Source organism: Misgurnus anguillicaudatus, chromosome 2 (genome assembly GCF_027580225.2).
Source record: "Misgurnus anguillicaudatus chromosome 2, ASM2758022v2, whole genome shotgun sequence".
NCBI lineage: Eukaryota > Metazoa > Chordata > Actinopteri > Cypriniformes > Cobitidae > Misgurnus > Misgurnus anguillicaudatus.
Window position 1 is genome coordinate 43,162,355 of NC_073338.2, and position 8,234 is coordinate 43,170,588.

Consider the following 8,234-nt stretch of genomic DNA (forward strand, 5'->3'; position numbering starts at 1 on the left):
AAGATATAGACATTTGAATTAAGGTTGTCTGTCCTCTTTTTCCAACTGAAAACCTGAGAAAAACGCCTTTAAAGTTTTTTGCCCGTTTTTTGTAGATATCTTTCAAAATCCATTGCATTTTTAAAGGGATAAACGATCTATTTTACAGCTTAATTTGACCAAAGACATTAATATAAATGCCATTACAGTAAACCAGGAAACTAGCTTATAAATCAAACAGAATGATGTTTATTGAAAATGTGAAGTAACAGAAAGGTTTCTGTGATGGCTGGGGTTTGAGTTAGGGGAAGGGAATAGAACATTACGTCTATGGAATGTCCCCACAAAACAATGTGTGTTTGTGCGTGCGTGCGTGTGTGCGTGCGTGTGTGCGTGCGTGTGTGTGTGCGTGCGTGTTCGCGCACGTGTGTTTGTGTTCGCGTATGTGAGAGAAATTGAGAGACAGAGAGACAAGCAAAAAGAAAACAATAATGCTTGCCTATGTAATCATATCTTTGTGTAGGTTAGTTGACAATAACACTGTAACCAATTCAAAAAGGAGTTAAATAGGAGAGGAGAGTGCTGTGAGTATGACAGGAGGATTCCCATTGACAAATGATCAGCCTTCATGAAGATTTCTGATTGGCTCTAAAACAACGTGTAACACCGTATTTGGAGAGATAGTGACGTTTCAGGGGATCCCCCGAAATGCTCGGAGGTGACCAGAGGATTTTAGAGAAGCAATGTTCATTTCCAGCGAATTTAGTAAAACTGTTTCAACTTTAATAGTCATTTAAACACCTTTATTCAATTATTTGGACTACGAAACTTTGGGAGATAATTTTTTAATGTCTGTTCTTTGATATTAGCTAAAAATATTTTTTTTATATAATTTCATTGTTTTTCCACATTATCGGCTCATATCTTAAAACGGAACGTTGCGACTTCCGACTCATTTCGCCAGAGCGGGTCACATATGCAGGCTGGAGCTATTTTTACCTGTATAGTTCATTGTATTTGAAGCTCAGTGCTCTGATATCATGAAATGACAATCAAAGTTAACACTGTTTTAAAATATAAATGACCTTTTGACTAGCCATGTGTATGATGTTTAAACTTGCAGGTGGATTGCGGTGCTTCTTATTAACTGAGATTATTTTTAAAAGTTTTGCTTCCAAAGACTGTGATCTAAGCCTATGCTGAAAATATAAAAATACATGTATAAATGTATTACAACATACATTTAACATGCTAAAGTGCTCAATTATATTCTATAAAGCTTATTTTATTTTTCAAAGAAAATGAGACTGCTTAGATTCGTAGATATGTAGTTAATATTTTGAATCTTTCCTTTTGCAGAGAAAGCATAGTAGCCAAATTAAAAGGTATGTTGCCATAACAGCATCAAGGCAAAGTATAAGTAATATAACATAACATTGAATGGTTAAAACAGAAAACAAAACAAAGAACCAAACCCAGTCATTTACATACATTCATCGACTGATACAAGACAACTGATACACTGGGCTTATATACATTGAAAGGATAACAAGGAAACAAGACCAGACAGACCAAAGAACAAAAGAACTACAAACATGGCAAACAGGGACCTAATTTCAAAATAAGAATCATAGACAGGGGAAACACAAGACATGACAGTGACAATAACCCCCCTCAAAGGAGTGGCTTCCAGACACTCCAAACAAGAACAAAAACACAAGAGTCCAGGAGGGAAGGTGGGCCAGGACCATGTAGTGGCCAAAGGCCAGGAAGCCATGGCGGAGTTGCAGGAGGAACCAGAGTCCAGGGCAGAATTGGACCCATGGTGGTGCCGGCAACAACAGGAACCTAGGCAGAGGGAGCGAGCAGAAAGAGGCCCGCTGACCTAGGTTAGTTGTGGCAGAGTTCAAGGAGCTTGGGGCTGGTCATCTTGGGCCAGGCAGAGAGTTCAAGGAGCTCCGGGACGGCCATCCTGGGCCAGGCAGAGAGTTCAGGGAGCTCGGGAGCGGCCAACTTGGGCCAGGCAGAGTACAGGGAGCACGGGAGCGGCCATCTTGGGCCAGGGAGAAAGTTCAGGGAACTCGGGAACTGACATTTTGGACGGGACAGAGAGACTTTGGGAGTCATGCAGGGCCATTTAGGCAAGGCCAGAGAGTCTGTGGAGCTTGGGAGCGACCATTTTGGCTGGCCTACAGGACACAGGAAACTCAGGAGTAACCATCTCGGCCTTTACAGAAAACTCGGAAACAGGTCTTATGGTCAGGACAGAATATTCAGGAAGCTTAGGCTCAGCTAACTTGGTCGAGACAGGAAGCTCAGGGGACTTGAATTCAAACCTTTCAGCAATGAAAGGAAGTGTAGGAGACCCGGTTCGTGGCTTTCAGTCGACTCTGGTTCGGACTTTCAGAGGTTTATGGTATAAGAGACATCTTGCGAAACAGAAGAACAGAAAGCAGACCACACGCACACCACAGAACCATGGCAAATACAGGGAACACAGAGTTCAAAGGACATGCCTCCGATGCCATAGGGACCATAGAACTGGACACAACCGGACTTGAGATCCCAGCTGCCCGTACAAACATCATCTGGGTATCCGCCAGACAAGACATCAACTGCTGGGTCCTGGCATTAACTGGAGAGGCAGGTATGGCAGCCATCTTGTGGAGTGGCTCGGTGTGGCAGCCATCTTTTGGAGTGGCTCGGGTGTGGCAGCCATCTTTTGGAGTGGCTCGGGTGTGGCAGCCATCTTGTGGAGTGGCTCGGGTGTGGCAGCCATCTTGTGGAGTTTCTCGACAGTGGCGGCAGTGGTTGAGTGGTTCATGTAGGTTGTCTACAAATCGGAAGGTTGGTGGTTCAATCCTCGGCTCCACTTGACCAAGTGTCGAGGTGTCCTTGAGCAAGACACCTAACCCCAGCTGCTCCCGACGAGCTGGATGGCGCCTTGCATGGCTGACACCGCCGTCGGTGTATGAATGTGTGAGTGAATGGGTGAATGTGAGGCAAAATTGTAAAGCGCTTTGGATGGCCATTGGTCTATGAAAGCGCTATATAAATGCAGTCCATTTACCATTTATTTACCATTTCTCGGGTGTGGCAGCCATCTTGTGGAGTTTCTCGTGTAGCAGCCATCTTGTAAAGTGGCTTGGGTGTGGTGCCAGCCATCTTGAGAACAGGTGAAGGCATGAAGATTGCCCTCTTGAGAATAGGTACAGGCATGAGTCTTGGGCTAGTCACCATTAGGGTAGCATATGCAGGCGTCCTTGTCGGACCTGGCTCTCCGGGCTGCGTAGCCTGGTGCCTACTGCCCCTCTCAAAAAACAGTTTATGCAAGGAGTCCACCTCAACCTCACCCACAGTGGAGAGAGACCTGCTCAACGCCAGGGCTAGCTCCACACAGTTCTCAAAATTCCACTAAGGATCATATTGTGAGAGTTGTGATTTAAGTGGTTTGTTTAAACTGCATTGATAAAAAACTGTTAAAGAATTTTCTGGGTAAGTCTTTACAAGTGAGTGGAACAAGGTCCAAAAAATTCCAGGTGTCATTCTCAAGGGAGCAGGAACCCTGGCAGAGCAAAAGAAGTCTCATAGCAGGAGACCAAAACGCTGCTAATTCCATAGTGGCATGGCATGATGACTGATGAGTTTCAATGCTGGATCCTAGTTGATCAGTTGTTCTGTAACGATTGTGGACAAAGGCAGGCAGAGGCAGCACATCCAAGTGCAAGTGACTTTAATGTGAACATAAACAAAGAAATATAACATAACACTGAATGGTTAAAACTAGTGATGTTACATTTGAAACGAGGCTTCGGAGCTTGTGTCGAGCAAAAGTGGGTGTGCCAGATGAAGCATTGATTCGAAGCTTGTGTTGTTAATGTAGAAATCACGTGACAAATGACAAATGAAGCTTCGCCTTCTGCTCAGTTACGTGCGATTTTCGCTTTGTGTGTCAGAACGTTTGAAACACAGAGGTTTTTTATCAGTTATATTTGCATTATTCACATTTTAGAATAGATAGAATTGTATGTACATAAACGTGTGCGTGTGAACATTATTCAATAAAATACAGTATTGAATCGTATGAATATCAACCCTTATTAATTTATACTGAAATTTTTGCCAGACCTGAATGCGTAAATAAATGTATTATATTGACCATTCACACACGTTGAATGCGGTGTTTTTCACACAATTTACTTATCTGTATAGCGCTGTTTTCACTGTCCTCATAACAGGGTGATGTATTCCTTGTTTTATGAAGTCCCTCCTTCAGAAATACTGTACGTAACGAGCTCTGATTGTGTAGTTTGTTTAGTGTGTTGTGATTTGATAACAGCTTAGCTTAGTAGAGCCATGAGCTGGTGACTGACGTATTCCTGTGGATGGAGGTTAGTAAAAAAATGTTTTAATTCGTTGTAATTCGTATCCTGAGTAATACAAAAGTCCTGCATATGTGCCTTAATATGAAATAACAAGCCCCAATCATACTGTATAATTGCAGAGACATAGCTGGAAGTTGATAGGGTTGACACAAGTAGAAACACTAAGAAAGTTACAAATGTATGACAGAGTAGAGAGGTGACCGAGGCATAGCAACATTACACACAAACTAGGGTTTAAAAATGGGATCAGGAAGAACGTGACTTATAAGTACATTTTGAGGAAAATACTTTTGTACTTTTACTTAAGTAAAAATTCAAAGCAATTGTTCTACTTTTACTGGAGTAATATTTTACCTTGGCTATCTCTACTTTTACTCAAGTACATGGTTTGTGTAATACGTCCACCACTGAATGCTTTGCAAATTGATACTGTACAACATTGGATGGCGTGTTGTGAATGTTATTTTTATGATGTATTATTTATGCTTTATTTTTATTGCTTTTTAAACTATTTGGTGAGACTTGCTGCTGTGACATGCTAAATTTCCCTTTGGGATTAATTTCTTGAGAGAATGTAAGATTTTATGTGAGAAAATGTTTTTCCCTGAAGGTCTGGAATGCCTCTATCCCACTGCAAAATATGACTCTCTTGCTTGATTGTTTTGTCTTGTTTTGGTGCGGGTGTCTGAAAGTTCTTGAATCGGGACGTGTTGTCTTGATAAGCAAAACGACCTAAACAAATAAGTCACATTTTTAGACAAAAATATACAATTTAAGTAAATTTATGCTTAAAACAAGCAACAAATTAATCTACCAATGGGGTAAGAATTACTTTTTTTGTGCATGTTTTAAGCACAAGTCTAAATCTAAAGTCTAGACTTATTTTCTTAGGTCTAGGGCCGGGACTCGATTAAAAAAATTAATCTAATTAATTAGAGGCTTTGTAATTAATTAATCTAAATTAATCGCATTTTAATCGCATATAAATATTTGACCTGAGAACATTAAGAAGTAATTTTTTACATGGATTTTAGTATACACTCTTAGAAAGGATGTGTTAATTTTATACACATCATTGTGCTGTAAGCTTTTAACACATTATGTGTAATTTTAACACATTATGAGTCATTTTGTCTTGATTTTGTGTTCAAGTATAACACATGTTGTGTTAAAAGTAACACAAAATGTGTTGTTTCAATAATAACACAGAGATGGGTGGATTCCAGGACGACGCAGTTAGTGTGTTGTCCCAGAATCAACACTAATGTGTTGTTTTTAACACATTCGTTCTTAGAGTGTACCATGAATAATGACTGAATACATAAGCTTAAGCAACAAAATATTGTTTATTCTATTCGGACAGGATTAGTTTTACAGGGCTAGATGGCGTAATGTAATTTTACCACAGGACGTCGGTAATATTAATGGTCAATTCGGACGGGATTAGAAATCTCTGTAAAACATTCAGAAGTGGGAGGGGTAACTCGTTGGCGCAGCGCGTCACCTCTCGTCTTCACGTACACGTTACCTTGCTTCCAGATATCAGATGTGCAAACAACATGACACAGACAAGGAAAACGCGAAACACTGTGTTTAATTTCAGTTTGGGGAGAACGTCAGTTTCATAAACAGTTCCATGCCTCTGAGAAGTAAATTTGACTTTTTTTTTAAAGTTCTTTAAGCGCTTTTATATTTAAAAGAAACCCACAAATGAAAAGGAAATTTGACTTTTTTTTTAAAGTTCTTTAAGCGCTTTTATATTTAAAAGAAACCCACAAATGAAAAGGAAATGACGCGATTTACGTGTATATTTACAGCTGGTCTATTCGCACTGGATTTGTATTACCTGAGGTAATTTCTCCGGACCTTTTTACAGAAGGTAAAAGACGCCGTAATCTTTACTGACATTGTCCGTAATGATTACTGACATGGAGCATTCGGACTGGACTAAAATCACAGAGAAGCTCTGATAAAAACTTGCTTTACCCCACATCCCTATGTAAAACTAATCCCGTCCGAATAAGTCGTTGTGCCCGGAGTCGGGCTAATGTCCACGCTAGCTGCTGTATGTTTTGCATTGAGATGCTCGATGAGCTGCGGTGATATGTGAATTCCTTGTTGCATAGCTTACACACAACCATGCTTTTATCGACGCTTACATCCGTTCGTTTTTTATTAAAAAAAAATCCCATCCACGGGGCCAACCAAAGCGATCTCATCAGCCTCTTGGTTCATGTTCACTGTGGTTTGTTGTGAAGTCATGAACGCTAGTTGGTGCTCCAGTATAATCGGTCCGCCGAAACTCATGAGAAATGTTCCGCGGTGCAAAAATAAGTGCGATTAAAATGCGTTAAAAATGTTTAACGCGTTATTTTTGTGTAATTAATTAATCTTAATTAACGCTTTAAAGTCCCGGCCCTACTTAGGTCCTTTTGCTCATCAAGAAAATACATTTTAATTTAAGAATTTTTAGATATTTGTACTGAAAACAAGACAAAAATACAAAGAAAGAAAGTTTTCTTTTGTTGTGCAGATGTTTTGTTGAATGTGCACTTAGTCCTAGTCCTAGATCCCTGTGATCATAATGTTTTTATTGTAACCCTTATTTTTCTAATTGTATTGTGATGTTTTACATTTTGATACATCAACACATTAGCAATCTCTCTTTCAGAAGTCAAATGTCTCGCATGCTTATTATCAATTCTCGCCCCCTATTGTATTGCAGATTGGCTTAGAGATGTTTGTTGTGGTGTGCTGGATTGGTCCAAGCACCTTGCTCTGGTGGAACCAATAATTGACAGCTGGAACCACGGAGGGCTCGCCTGACCAGGGGAACAAAGAAGGTTGGTAGCTCAGGGTGCACTGAAAGGGGTGAGTCCGGTGGTAGATTAAGGAAGTGAATTTTGGGCGTATTTTGCCCAGGGGAGATAGCGGCTCCAGCTGTCTTGGTATTGATGGCAATAGGTACGTAGGTATCATCCTATTTCTTGGATCTTGCACTCAGCCTGGCCGTTGGTTTGAGGGTGGTATCCTGAGGGCAGGCTCACGGTAACTCCAAGAAGTTTAAAGAAGGCTTGGAAAAATGTGACCCGTCATGGAAACCAGGGACACAAGTCGGCAGCACAAGTTTCGAGAAAATGAGAAACAAAGTTTTTTTTTCAAAATTTGTGATTTTCGTTTTATTGCAGAATCTGTTAGTTGAGATCACGAAGAAGCCTCTCCATGTTTGAGATAGCAGTTTATGTATATTTAAAAGCGTACATTTTGCGGTTAAAATAGGCTTGTTTTCCGGAGATTCTAGCGTGCAGCGGGGGGCGTCATTGTCTGTGTGTATATTTACATACTGTATAAGCTTGTGTTTTCGCCTCCGCCCCCAAAGGGAACAGCGTGACTACTGAATAAGTATAGTTCGCCCAAAACTGAAAATAATGTCATTAATGACTTACCATTATGTCGTTCTAAACTCGGAAGACCTCCGTTCATCTTCGGAACACAGTTTAAGATGTTTTAACATTAGATTTAGTCCAAGAGCGTTCTGTCTCCTCCATTGAAAATCTATGTACGGTTTCCATGTCCAGAAAGGTAATAAAAACATTATCAAAGTAGTCCATGTGACATCAGTGGGTCAGTAAAATTGTGTTGATGCATCGAAAATACAGTTTGGTCCAAAAATAGCAAGAATTACGACTTTATTCAGCATTGTCTTCTCTTCCGGCTCGAGCGTGAAGTCACGTGACTGTAGTGACGTGGCTGCTCTGTCCCTTAAGACATGTTTGCTGAGTTTTATTTTTTATTTTTTTCAAACTTATAGCGTGCGTCTCCCCAGACTGTAAATGAAGCTCGGGCGCACAAAACAAAAGAAATATAAAA